Raw genomic sequence first — 15,411 nt, 5'->3', positions numbered from 1 at the left:
AGCCTGGATATCACTAAAACCTGCACTGTTGGTGTGCCTTGTGAACCGCGGTTGGGAATGCCTGCACTAGGGCTTTTTAATCAGAAGCCAATTAACCTGCTGTACTAGTGCTTTTTTGGATCATGATAGAAAACCCACCCAAACACGTGGAGAACATACAAACTTTGCATAGAGAGGGCCTTGGTGGGAATCAAACCCAGGACTCCAGTGCTGTGTGGCAGAAATGATAAGCACTATGCCAACTATGCTGTCACATTATATATACCCACTACTTCACTGGTACATGAAAATGGTTGCAAAGTATTCTATACCACTGTACTTTATAAATGTTTTCAATTTTGTACATGAAAAGTATCTACATTTTTAAATGAATGTATTAATAAATATATGTAGAGTCACCCTTGTGTAACCTACTGTAAAGAGAGAAACTGTTAACATTATCTCTTACTATGGATAAATAGACATCTATGTACATTAAAGCCAGATTGATTTTGCAAGCTCTTATCACCACTTTGTGCAGGCTCCTGTCTTGCTCATTCTTCTGATTTATAAGAATCTCTCTTCTCCTTGTAGATTTTCTCACTGGGCTAAACATATTTAGTCTGCTGAGCAGCCAAAATGAATGCTCCTTTTAAGCGCTTAATCAATGAGTGAACTTGATATCTAAAGTCCTTTAGGCTACATTTGTATTAAGTCATTTAGATTCCAGCTTAAGAGCTCATCAGGTATTTTTCTGTTGGCATGAATTAGAAGAATACAATAATTGCCCATTTTAGAATTGGGGCTAAACAATGGGGTCCCCAACCTTGCAGCTACCCTTACTGTACCATGGGTCTAATTCATCCTTCAGGACAACTGCAGTTCTAATATTATTTTTCACGTGGTGCAGTCAGCCGGAAGTATACTTGCTTCTAATTAACTTATTAATGGGCAAAATGTTTTAGGCCCTAATGACCATAGAAATGTCTTTTTGCATTGTGTAGGAGTATAACTATATTAAAAATATTATTCCAATGAACTAAATATATATTATTTTTCTTTACATTTTGCCCCCTTACTAGTTATTCACTGAGGTTCACATTAGATTAGCATACAATATGGACTATGGATAATATAATATTTTCCAGAGATGTGATGTGATGCTTTAAAGAGCTCTATCTTCTATAAATCCTTGTTTGAAAGAGGTGAATCCTCTCCTTCAAACAATGTGCCCCTGTAATAGTTATTGTCTGCAGATTACAAGAGATCACCAGACAATGGGGTCTATTCATGAAAAAAATGAAAAATTAATTGTTACTTATCACTATACATCGCACAATGGCTTAGATGCGAGATATAGCTGTAATAAGTAGCAATTCATGTATACTCACCTATCCGGCGATGCGCTGTATGATCCACAGGTACAGCAGTGAGGTCTCCTCCAGGCGGTCCCCTTTCCTATACTTGGAGTCAGCCAGCAGCATGGCTGATGGGAGGTCAGGGACAGAGCTACTGTCGGGTGCCGGACAGAGAGCAGGGAAGCTAGAGCTAGAGCCGGCGGAACCCGCTCAGCGAAGGGATGCAGTGCAGGTAGGCGCCAGGCAGGAGAGGCGCTCTAACTGCTCTGCATCCCTTCACTGTGCGCTGTTGTTGCCGGCTGCCGCTGCGCCTATCACTGTACAAGCAGCGGCAGCCAGCAGTCTGGATCACGGATCTTCTAGTCCCCCCACTCCAGCCCCGCCACTGATGTCACCTCCTCCCGTCCTGTGTCAGCGCTGTGACGCTAGCAGGAGGGGGTGTGGGGGCGGGACCAGCAAAGGACAGCTTCGTGAGCAGAGAGCTGCAGTCACTGCTGACTACAGTACTGCCAGGAGCCACTAGATGCCCCCATCTCTTTGGACGGAGCTATCTCATCACCTGACAGGAACAAAAGAGAGACTGCCCGGGACCAGTACAGAGGAACTAAAGTGAGTTTTCTTTTTATGTATGATTGTCTATCTATCTATCTATCTATCTATCTATCTATCTATCTCATATCTGTGGGGGAGTGTATTTTAGCATAGCAGGGCTGCGATCACTTGTGCAGCCCTGCTATGCTAAAAAAAGTTTAAAGCAGAACAAGACCAGCCCTGCAGCTACTCACCAGTACGACGGATCCAGCGATGATGTTCCCAGCTGTGATGTCAGACATCTGCCCTCCAAACGCCTGGATCCGCCTGCGTTGGACTGACCATGCCTGGATAACGGTGAGTATCCTCCCTGGAACGCCTCCTGCCTGTCCGTCTTCTTGCGATCGCCGATGTGATCACATTTTTCGCTGGCCAGGCAACGACGCGCGTGCGCAATGCGTATGGCGCGCATGCGCAGTTCCAACCCGTTCGCACCGCAGCAAAGTACCGCTGCTTGCGAACAGGTTGGAATGACCCCCAATGTGCGGTATAATGTGAACAAGATTGTGCTACTTTGTGGAGTAATTTAAATTGGTACTATTGTGTGGCCACACCCCACCCGCTTCTTGCGGCGTGCGACTTCGGTGCGCACTGTCCCTTTATTAAGTATGGGAGGGAGGGCGCAAATTTATAGTTTGCAGGGAGGCGCCGAACACCCTTGCACCGACTCTGGCTAGAGCTTCCCTACAGTTAACCCCACTGCAGTTCAGGTTACGCCATCATGAATAGCATAAAGCAGATAAAAGCCCTATTTTCCGCAAACTAGGGCTTTTCTCTGCTTTATGAATAGACCCCAATAACAATCAACACTGCACAAAATATTTCATTTTCTAGAGATGGGGAGAGTGGGATATAAGACCGAGATCTCGCCCATCATGGTTCATAAAAACAGGGGTCCCTCATTTAATCAGGTAGGTCTTTTAACTTTCACATTGGTGTGCCTTGTTGGGCTAGCATGTTATGATGCCAAAATAAGAGCAGCACCTTGACAAGTAAATCCTAAACCCTCAGTGATGAATAGGTTAAGGGGGTTAGTGATAGTAGACGTCACAAACACACCCAGCGTTTGCCCAACCACTCCCCCGTTTCTCCAGCCACTCCTGCGTTTTGCAACTCGAACGCCTGCGTTTTTCCGCACACTCCCATAAAACGTCCAGTTTCCGCCCAGAAACACCCACTTCCTGTCAATCGCACTACGATCAGCACAGCAATGAAAAAGCTTTGTTATGCCGTGAGTAAAAAACCTAACTTTTGTGTAAAATAACGAAGCGCATGCGCTCTGCGAACCTTGCGCATGCTCAGTAAGCGACTAATCGCAGTATAGCGAAAATCGGCAACGAGCGAACAACTCGGAATGACCCCCATTGTTGGAAATTATGTGTGTGTAGGTGTTGATATTGCAATTATATTGGCACACACCAGCGAATGACTCACATTTACATGTACATTGGTGATGGAGCATATCTCCAAAATCCCTTTTATGCAGCTCACCAGCCGGTGAGGGTAGATTGCAAACAGGTTTCAGTGCAGGGATGCCGAAACAGCTTGATGGCAGGTATTAACCAGGTCTCTAATAGCAGCTAAGCAGGAGATTTCTGTATCCAACCATGTCGCTGTACACAGTCTTACAGTCTCTCACACAGTAAAAGACATGATGGCTTCTGCTCACGCTCATTACAGATCAAGGTGGCCATCTTGGGATAGGCCATGAAGCCTCCCTGGAAAACACAAAGACTGCAGTCTGTGCAGTAGCACACTTCTCTTTCAAAAATTATATGAAATTATACGTTTGGCCTAAATGCATTTCTATCTAAGCTTGCAATAACAGAATTGGTTGCACACAGCATTTGTATGGAAGTTCTTTCTATACAGGAAAAAAGGCATACATTTATGTGCATGTTAGGCACAATAGAGATATAAGCACACAGATGTCAAAGTAAATTAAATTTGCTGCACATCTGCATAGTTTTGGGCAGTAATTGAGACTTACGGAATAACCAGTTTGTTAGGTAAAACTATCCTTCCCCGTGTAATTGACTGCTCAGTCAGATATGGTATCATATGTTTAGAAAATGCTAGTTACAGGAAATCACCTGTGCAGCCAACAACAACTCATGTACTGCATGTGTGAGGGCAATCGGCAAGACAAAATGTTTTGTTATTTTGCAACCAGTATAGTGGACACCCCAAGTGAATTAGGAACAGCAACATTGGCCAATTTGTATATCGTTACAAGAAATAATGTTGTGTTTTCTCTTTTTTTATTACAGGTTGAGTATCCCATATCCAAATATTCCGAAATACGGAATATTCCGAAATACGGACTTTTTTGAGTGAGAGTGAGATAGTGAAACCTTTGTTTTTTGATGGCTCAATGTACACAAACTTTGTTTAATACACAAAGTTATTAAAAAATTTGTATTAAATGACCTTTAGGCTGTGTGTATAAGGTGTATATGAAACATAAATGAATTGTGTGAATGTACACACACTTTGTTTAATGCACAAAGTTATAAAAAATATTGTCTAAAATTACCTGCAGGCTGTGTGTATAAGGTGTTTATGTAACATAAATGCATTCTGTGCTTAGACTTGTGTCCTATCGTCATGATATCTCATTATGGTATACAATTATTCCAAAATACGGAAAAATCCGATATCCAAAATACCTCTGGTCCCAAGCATTTTGGATAAGGGATACTCAACCTGTATTATTATTTTCTCTTACGTCCTAGAGGATGCTGGGGACTCCGTAAGGACCATGGGGTATAGACGGGCTCCGCAGGAGACATGGGCACTCTAAAGACTTTAGATGGGTGTGCACTGGCTCCTCCCTCTATGCCCCTCCTCCAGACCTCAGTTAGATCCTGTGCCCAGAGGAGACTGGATGCACTGCAGGGGAGCTCTACTGAGTTTCTCTGAAAAAGACTTTTGTTAGGTTTTTTATTTTCAGGGAGCACTGCTGGCAACAGGCTCCCTGCATCGTGGGACTGAGGGGGAGAAGCAGACCTACTTAAATGATAGGCTCTGCTTCTTAGGCTACTGGACACCATTAGCTCCAGAGGGTCGGAACGCAGGTCTCACCCTCGCCATTCGTCGCGGAGCCGCGCCGCCGTCCTCCTCACAGAGCCGGAAGATAGAAGCCAGGTGAGTATGAGAAGAAAGAAGACTTCAAAGGCGGCAGAAGACTTCAGATCTTCAATGAGGTACCGCGCTGCGCGCCATTGCTCCCACATTCACACACACACTGGCGGCACTGTATGGGTGCAGGGCGCTGGGGGGTACGCCCTGGGCAGCAATTATAAACCTCTAGGGACACTGGCATAGATATATATATACTGCGGCGGCAGTATATTACAGAAACCCCCGCCAGTATAAAGATTTGAGCGGGACCGAAGCCCGCCGTTGAAGGGGCGGAGCTTGATCCCACAGCACTAACCAGCGCCATTTTCTCCACAGCACGCTGCAGAGAAGCTGGCTCCCCGGACTCTCCCCTGCTGAACACAAGTACAGAGGGCAAAAAAAGAGGGGGAGGGCACATTTATTTGGCGCAGTGAGTATATATATATAAAAGCGCTGTACTGACTGGGATTTTATTCCAGCGTCCGGTGGCACTGGGTGTGTGCTGGCATACTCTCTCTCTGTCTCTCCAAAGGGCCTTATTGGGGGACTGTCTCCATATAGATATATATCCCTGAGTGTGTGGGGGTGTCGGTACGTGTGTGTCGGCATGTCTGAAGCGGAAGGCTCATCTAAGGAGGAGGTAGAGCAGATGATTGTGGTGTCTTCGTCGGCGACGCCGACACCTGATTGGTTGGATATGTGGAATGTTTTAAATGCAAAGGTGTCTTTATTACATAAGAGAATGGACAAAGCAGAGTCCAGGGAAAAAACAGGGAGTCAATCCATGACTTTGGCTGTATCACAGGGCCCTTCAGGGTCTCAGAAATGTCCCCTGTCCCAAGTAGCAGACACTGATACCGACACGGATTCTGACTCCAGTGTCGACTACGATGATGCAAGGTTACACCCAAGGGTGGCCAAAAGTATTCATTATATGATTATTGCAATAAAAGATGTTTTGCATATCACAGATGACCCCTCTGTCCCTGACACGAGGGTATGCATGTTTAATGAAAAGAAACCTGAGGTAACCTTTCCCCCATATCATGAGCTGAATGCTTTATTTGAAAAGGCTTGGGAAACTCCAGACAAGAAACTGCAGATTCCCAAGAGAATTCTTATGGCGTATCCTTTCCCCGCACAGGACAGGTTACGGTGGGAATCCTCGCCCAGAGTGGACAAGGCTTTGACCTGCTTGTCCAAAAAGTGGCGTTACCGTCTCCAGACACGGCAGCCCTCAAGGATCCTGCTGATCACAGACAGGAAACTAACTTAAAATCAATTTATGCACATACAGGTGCCTTGCTCAGACCGGCAGTAGCGTCGGCTCGGGTATATAGCGCAGTAGCAGCATGGGCAGATAACTTGTCATCTGACATTGATACCCTAGATAGGGATAGCATTTTACTGACGTTGGGTCACATTAAAGATGCAGCCTTATATATGAGAGACGCTGCGGGAGACGTGGGGCTGTTAGGTTCAAGAGCCAACGCCATGGCAATTTCTGCTAGGCGAGCCCTGTGGACCCGCCAATGGACGGGTGATGCCGACTCAAAGAGACATATGGAAATTTTGCCTTACAAAGGTGAGGTTTTATTTGGGGAGGGTCTCGCGGACCTGGTTTCCACGGCTACCGCGGGTAAATCTTCTTTTTTACCTTATGTTCCCCCACAGCAAAAGAAAATACCACAATATCAGATGCAGTCCTTTCAGTCGCATAAGTCCAGAAGAGGTCGGGGCTCTTCCTTCCTCGCCAGAGGTAAGGGTAGAGGGAAAAGAATGCCTGCTACGGCTATTTCCCAGGAGCAGAAGTCCTCCCCGGCTTCTACTAAAACCACCGCATGACGCTGGGGCTCCACTGAGGGAGTCCGCGCCGGTGGGGGCACGTCTTCGATTCTTCAGCCAGGTCTGGGTTCTGTCAGACGTGGATCCTTGGGCGATGGAAATTGTATCCCAAGGCTACAAACTGGAATTCGAAGAGGTGCCTCCTAGCCGATTTTTCAAGTCGGAGCCGCAGGTCTTATGAATGCAAGGTATTTCCCGGGAACAATACCCTGCATGTGGCTCCGTCAGGCGTGTTCCCCAGTGGTCCCTTTCACAGTCAAGGATGTCCAGAAGCACAGGAAAGTACTGGAAAGCAGGTGACTGACGCGTTTCGGGACATCAAAGTCCCTTTTTCAAGGCTGTATGCTTCCAGTGTATCAGGAGGGGTTCTTATACTGTCAAAAAATTGAACTTCCGGTCCGCCATCACCGGAACCGGAAGTGACCTCTGTTTGCGTTCCACCCGCAAAACCGGAAGTGAGTTGCGTTCCACCGGCAGGAAGTGAGTCATAATTCACTCCCTTTTTTATTTTTTATAACAGGTCCAATTTTAGATGTATTCCTGGCAGGTGGATGCAATTCTTTGAATGTGAAGCTTCTCCCAAGGCATATTGTCTCCAGTATGGAGCCATAAAAATAAAAATAAAACAATAAATTACATGAGATAATGGTAAATAACCCAAAAGTGTAAATAATAAAAATAGATATAAAATATATATGAAAAATATGAAATATATAATTTATATAATTTAGAGAATTATGATGAAGAAATATATGAACGAGGAATTAAAGGAACCACTTGATTTCGAAATCTTGGTTAAGACCCATAGGTGCTAGAGTTTGTAAATTAAAAATAGTTTTCATTTCAGCTTTAGCCAGGTTAATCTCCAGATTACGGTTCTTCCATGTTGCTTTGATATGAATAAAACCGATGAAGTTTGTGATGGAATTAGTGGAACATTGATGTTCTATTCTGAAATGTTCCGAAAGATGGTGAGTTGTTAAGCCTCTGCGAATGTTGCGAAGATGCTCGCCTATGCGGGTCTTCAGTGATCTGGATGTCCTGCCTATATAGCTTTTCCCACATTTGCATGTGATCATGTATACGACATTTGTGGTATTACATGTGATGAAGTCACGGATTCTAAAAACAGTTCCATTGATGGTGACCTCAGTAAATTTTGAATTCTCAGACTTAATGTTTCTACACCCCAAACAAATTCCACAACGATGAAAGCCTGAAGTCCTTATGGGGTTCGGTTTTTTGAAGGGTAAAGCGCTTCGTACCAGATGGTTTCTTAAGTTTGGGGCTTTGCGATAAATAAACTGAGGTTTTGAAGGAATGATATCTTTAAGTATGGGGTCACCCTGCAAAATATGCCAGTTCTTCTTTATAATTTGTTCAAAGCATCTATGGTCAGAATCAAAGCCCGAAAGGAATGCCCACTGTGTATCTTTGGAAGATTTTGAAGGGGGTTTTGTATGTTCATCAATAAGTGTAGATCTGTAGCCATCATCTGTTGGATTGCTATCTCAATATCTTCTGGCTTATATCCTTTCATTAGAAATGATTTTTTAAGGTCTTGAATCTGGGTTTCACATATGTAGAGTTCACTGCAATTTCTTTTTGTTCTTATGAACTGACCCTTTGGGATCCCCCTGAGCCAATTGGCATGATGTTCACTATCCACCGCAATGTAATTCTGTGTGTTAGTGGGCTTGTGATAAGTTTTAGTATGGACTGTTCCAGCTTTAATGTAGATTTGAAGATCTAAAAAATTGATTTCAGTTTGACTGATGGTGAAAGAGAGTTGTAAATTCACATTATTTTCATTAAGGGAATTACAGAATGTTTCAAGTTCTTCTTTCTCTCCAGTCCAAGTGAATATCACATCGTCAATGTATCTGCCCCAGTTCTTAAGTTGTCTGCCCCAAGTTACGCCAGAGAAGATGGTACTTTGATGTCCTGAAACGCGTCAGCCACCTGCTTTCCAGTACTTTCCTGTGCTTCTGGACATCCTTGACTGTGAAAGGGACCACTGGGGAACACGCCTGACGGAGCCACATGCAGGGTATTGTTCCCGGGAAATACCTTGCATTCATAACACCTGCGGCTCCGATTATCATCTTGGTAGGACTCTGTTTCCCATGTTGGGTTCTGTTTTTGTCTCACTTTTAATCATTGTGTAGTATTAAATTTATATTTTATTCACATCAAGCCGGTACATTACATTTTATTGAGAAAATAGAAGTTCCTGCAAAAAGTGTAGCATTGGATTAGCGCCAAAGTGGGAGTAGTCACTTTACCATTTTTAGTGCATTTTTACTGTTTGGAGTTTGCAGGGAACTCCCAGACTACCCCCAGGCTTGCACAAATCCTTACAGCGCAACCATCCACCTCTATTATTTCTTTTTTGATTTTTCAAGTCGGCTTTACCAGCTTCTCCCCCAGAGAGGGAAATAGTTTTAGCTGCAATTCAAAAACTGTGTCAACAGCAAGTGATTATCAAGGTTCCCCTAGTCCAACAGGGGAAGGGGTTTTATTCAACCCTGTTTGTGGACCTGAAACCGGATGGCTCGGTCAGACCCATTCTGAATCTAAAATCCCTAAACCTGTACTTAAAAAAGTTCAAATTCAAGATGGAATCGCTCCGGGCAGTTATCTCCTGCCTGGAAGGGGGGGATTTTATGGTGTCACTAGAGGATGCATACCTTCATGTCCCCATATATCCCCCTCATCAGACATACCTGAGATTCGCTGTACAGGACTGTCATTACCAGTTTCAGATGTTGCCGTTTGGGCTTTCCACGGCCCCGAGGATTTTCACCAAGGTAATGGCGGAAATGATGGTGCTCCTGTGCAGGCAGGGAGTCACAATTATCCCGTACTTGGACGATCTCCTGATAAAAGCGAGATCGAGAGATCAATTGCTGAAAAGCGTGTCGCTCTCCTTGAGAGTGCTGCAGCAGCATGGCTGGATTCTAAATCTACCAAAATCACAGTTGATTCCAACCACTCGGCTGCCTTTCTTAGGCATGATTCTGGACACGGAACAGAAGAGGGTTTTTCTCCCAATGGAAAAAGCCCAGGAACTCCAGAACATGGTCAGAGACCTGCTAAAAGCAAAAAGAGTGTCAGTCCATCACTGCACTCGAGTACCGGGAAAAATGGTGGCGACCTACGAGGCCATCCCCTTCGGCAGGTTCCATGCGAGGACGTTTCAGTGGGACCTTCTGGACAAGTGGTCGGGGTCCCATCTACAAATACATCAGAAAATAAGCCTGTCCCCCAGGGCCAGGGTGTCTCTCCTGTGGTGGCTGCAGAGTGCTCACCTTCTCGAGGGTCGCAGGTTCGGCATTCAATACTGGGTTCTGGTGACCACGGACGCGAGCCTCCGAGGATGGGGAGCAGTCACACAAGGAAAATTTTTTCAGGGACTATGGTCAAGCCAGGAGGCTTGTCTACATATCAACGTACTGGAATTGAGGGCCATATACAACGGCCTACGACAAGCGGAGAATCTTCTTCGCGACCTACCGGTTCGGATTCAATCAGACAACGTCACAGCCGTGGCTCATGTAAACCGCCAAGGCGGGACAAGGAGCAGAGTGGCAATGGCGGAAGACACCAGGATTCTTCGCTGGGCGGAAAATCACATCAGCGCTCTGTCAGCAGTCTTCATTCCGGGAGTGGACAACTGGGAAGCAGACTTCCTCAGCAGACACGATCTCCATCCAGGAGAGTGGGTACTTCATCAGGAAGTTTTTGCAGAGATAACAAGTCATTGGGGACTTCTGCAAATAGACATGATGGCGTCACGCCTCAACAAGAAGCTTCGGAGGTATTGTGCCAGGTCAAGGGACCCTCAGGCAGTAGCGGTGGACGCCCTGGTGACACCATGGGTGTTTCAGTCGGTCTATGTGTTTCCTCCTCTTCCGCTCATCTCAAAAATACTGAGAATCATAAGACGAAAAAGAGTGCAGACCATACTCATTGTTCCAGATTGGACTCGTAGGGCCTGGTATTCAGATCTTAAGGAAATGCTCACAGAAGATCCGTGGCCTCTTCCTCTCAGGGAAGACCTGTTGCAGCAGGGGCCCTGCGTGTTCCAAGACTTACCGCGGTTACATTTGACGGCATGGCGGTTGAACACAAAATCCTAGCGGGGAAAGGTATTCCGGAGGAAGTCATCCCTACTCTGATAAAGGCTAGGAAGGAGGTGACGGATAAACATTATCACCGTATCTGGAGGAAGTATGTATCTTGGTGTGAAGCCAAGAATGCTCCTACAGAAGATTTCCATCTCGGCCGTTTTCTCCACTTTCTATAGACAGGAGTGGATATGGGCCTAAAGTTAGGCTCCATTAAGGTACAGATTTCGGCCCTATCAATTTTCTTTCAGAAGGAATTGGCTTCTCTCCCAGAAGTCCAGACTTTTGTAAAGGGAGTGCTGCATATCCAGCCTCCTTTTGTGCCCCCAGTGGCACCATGGGACCTTAACGTGGTGTTACAGTTCCTAAAATCTCACTGGTTTGAGCCTCTTCAAATAGTTGACTTAAAATTTCTCACTTGGAAGGTGGTCATGTTGTTGGCCTTGGCATCTGCAAGGCGGGTGTCTGAATTGGCGGCTTTGTCTCACAAGAGCCCCTATCTAATTTTCCATGTGGATAGAGCAGAATTGAGGACTCGCCCTCAATTTTTGCCTAAGGTGGTTTCATCTTTTCATATGAACCAACCTATTGTGGTGCCTGTGGCTACGGGTGACTTTGAGGATTCCAAGTCCCTTGATGTAGTCAGGGCCTTAAAGATTTATGTAGCCAGGACGGCTCGGGTTAGGAAAACAGAGGCACTGTTTGTCCTGTATGCAGCCAACAAGGTTGGCGCTCCTGCTTCTAAACAGACTATTGCTCGCTGGATCTGTAACACGATTCAGCAGGCTCATTCTACAGCTGGATTGCCGTTACCAGATTCGGTAAAGGCCCATTCCACTAGGAAGGTGTGCTCTTCTTGGGCGGCTGCCCGAGGCGTCTCGGCATTACAGCTTTGACGAGCGGCGACTTGGTCGGGTTCAAACACTTTTGCTAAATTCTACAAGTTTGATACCTTGGCTGAGGAGGACCTCATGTTTGCTCAATCGGTGCTGCAGAGTCATCCGCACTCTCCCGCCCGGTCTGGAACTTTGGTATAATCCCCATGGTCCTTACGGAGTCCCCAGCATCCTCTAGGACGTAAGAGAAAATAAGATTTTAAACCTACCGGTAAATCTTTTTCTCCTTGTCCGTAGAGGATGCTGGGCGCCCAGTGCGGACTACATTCTGTAAGACTTGTATATAGTTGTTGCTTACATAAGGGTTTTGTTACAGTTTTGATCAGTCTCTGGCTGATGCTGTTTTGTTTCATACTGTTAACTGGTTCGTATGTTCCTAGTTGTACGGTGTGGATGGTGTGGGCTGGTATGTATCTTGCCCTTAGATTAACAAAAATCCTTTCCTCGTACTGTCTGTCTCCTCTGGGCCCAGTTCTCTAACTGAGGTCTGGAGGAGGGGCATAGAGGGAGGAGCTAGTGCACACCCATCTAAAGTCTTTAGAGTGCCCATGTCTCCTGCGGAGCCCGTCTATACCCCATGGTCCATACGGAGTCCCCAGCATCCTCTACGGACTAGGAGAAAAAGATTTACCAGTAGGTTTAAAATCTTATTATTATTATTATTATTATAAGAATAAATAAGGTTTATACAAGCTTAGCATGCTAATAAGACATTATGCTTTGAATCAATTATTAAATTGATTAATACTATGGGCAGTATTCAACTCTAGTCGGAACAGCCATCTTGTCGGAAAGATTTTTATGGTCGAATCATGATTCGACCTATTAAATCCTCCTGCCGATTTTCATGTGGATCGGTGGAATAGCCGCAGATCCATGTGTTTTGTTGGAATCGTGGCCAAATTGGACAGATTTTAGCCCCGTTTCCGATAACATCAAACCGACTTTTAAAAAAGTTGGATTGGCATTGTCAGGAATGGCCAAAACCTGTCGGATTTGGCCGGTAATTGAATACTCAAATGTCGGATCCTTCGCATCTGAAAGGACCCAACATCAATTGAATACACCCCTATGTAGTGGTTTGAATCACAAGAAAGAAGAAGTTACAATGGGCCTATTGCTCAGATGGACGCAATGTTGATGTTGTATGCAGTAGAGCTTTTTTTGGCACTGCGCATGTGTCGGAGTCGCACTGCACATGTATTACGATTGTCATGCAATGGTGGTCACAGTGAGGTCATCAGCAAAGTGATTAACAGTCAGGGAGTGTTTGTTGGCAGTAACGGGGGTGGCTACTAAAGCGGAGACGTGTTGCCGCCATTTTACAGCAATATCACTGCTTGCGACTGCAATCTCAAATGCAGCCAAAATAGCTCTGGTGTCTCAGTTCCGCTGGCCAGTCTACTCGGCCATAATGTTATTAAGAAGGTAGATTTTCTACCGATGTGCGTCTGATGGTTGCGTCTTCTTGCACAAGCGACGTATCCTAGGCGCCACCATTGGACTTCTCAAAAGAAATCCCGGCGGCTGTGACATTTGCATATTTTCACACAGCCACCGTGTATACGGGATCACAGTTGCCAGTGCCGTAACTAGACATTTATGCAAAACAGGGGCAGTGCGCGCCGTAGGCATGCTAAAAATTTATAGGGGCGTGGTTTCATGGGGAAGGGGTGTGTCCACAAAATAATGCCAATTCATATTACTGTGCACAGTAGTCTCTATTATTCAAATTACGCCGCACAGTAGCGCCACTGCACCAGGTAGAGCCCCTTTTACACATTATGGCAGACAGATTCACCTTTTAAAACATTACGGCAGACAGCGTCCCCTTTTTACACATTACGACAGGCAGAGTCCTCTTTTTACACATTACGGCAGCCAGTCCCCATTTTTACACATTACGGCAGACAGAGTCCCCCTTTTACACATTACAGCAGACAGAGTCCCCCTTTTACACATTACAGCAGACAGAGTCCCCCTTTTTACACATTACGGCAGCCAGTCCCCCTTTTTACACATTACGGCAGCGAGTCCCCCTTTTCACACAATATGGCAGCCAGTCCCCCTTATTACACATTACGGCAGACAGCGACCCCCTTTTTACACATTACAGTAGACAGCGTCCCCCTTATTACACATTACGGCAGACAGCATCCCCTTATTACACATTACGGCAGACTGCATCCCCATATTACACATTACGGCAGACAGCGCCCCCCTTATTACACATTACGGCAGACAGCGTCCCCCTTTTTACACATTACGGCAGACAGCGTCCCCTTATTACACATTACGGCCGACAGCGTACCCTGTTTTACACATTATGGCAGACAGCGTCCCCTTTTTTACACATTACAGCAGATAGCTTCCCCTTTTTACACATTACGGCAGACAGCGTCCCCCTTTTTACACATTACGACAGACAGCGTCCCCTTATTACACATTATGACAGACAGCGTCCCCTGTTTTACACATTACAGCAGACAGCGTCCCCTTTTTTACACATTACGGCAGATAGGGTCCCCTATTTACACATTACGGCAGACAGCGTCCCCCTTTTTACACATTACGGCAGGCAGAGTCCCCTTTTTACACATTACCGCAGACAGCATCCCCGTTTTTACACATTACGGCAGACAGCATCCCCTTAATACACATCACGGCAGACAGCTCCCCCTTATTACACATTATGGCAGACAGTCCTACACACACACACACACACACACACACACACACACACACACACACAGCCTGTCACCTCCAGTCACACCACACACACACACACACACACACACACCCTGTCACCTCTAATCACACCACATACACACATCCTCCCCTCCCCTCGTGCCAACTTTACCTCCAGGAGAGCTGTAGCAGAGACGGACGCAGACGGACCAGTCAGCAAAGTCGGGGAGCGTGACCTAACTGCGACCCCTGTGGCCATGCTCCCTTTCAGCACCGATAGGTGACCTGGGAGACGAGGAGGCACAGGACCGGAAATACGGCAATCACATCCAGCGTCCTGATCCGCTGCTGCAGCTACAGTGCTTCTACAGACAAGCACTGAGCAGCACGGACCTGCAGGTGTTGCCGGGTCAGGCACCGCCGGCACACACCTAGTTACGGCACTGACAGTTGCAACAGCATTTGCATACATCAATGACTCAGGCCCAATGTGTTTTAAAAATCAGCATATTGCCACAGAATACTCTCAGTCATTAAAGACAAATAATAGATTAGAATTTCTACCTCCATTTCTTTGTTATATACAAATTTATTGCTCAGCAAAAAGCAGAAAGGTTTTCCTGCTATGACTGATGCTGGGAGAGGAATTTCTGCCAAAAAAAAACTTCAACAGAAGAACATTAGTTTTGCATGTTCCATTATTCTATATCAATTCCCTTTAAATGCATTTGCCTACTTTTCTTTTTTTTTATCATTAATTTGTTGAATCAGTTTATTTAATTAATATTGTAAAATATTAAA

This window comes from Pseudophryne corroboree, chromosome 1 (assembly GCF_028390025.1).
Source record: "Pseudophryne corroboree isolate aPseCor3 chromosome 1, aPseCor3.hap2, whole genome shotgun sequence".
In the NCBI taxonomy this organism is placed as follows: Eukaryota; Metazoa; Chordata; class Amphibia; order Anura; family Myobatrachidae; genus Pseudophryne; species Pseudophryne corroboree.
The sequence above is the reverse complement of the archived record's forward strand: the minus strand, read 5'-3'. Positions refer to the sequence as shown.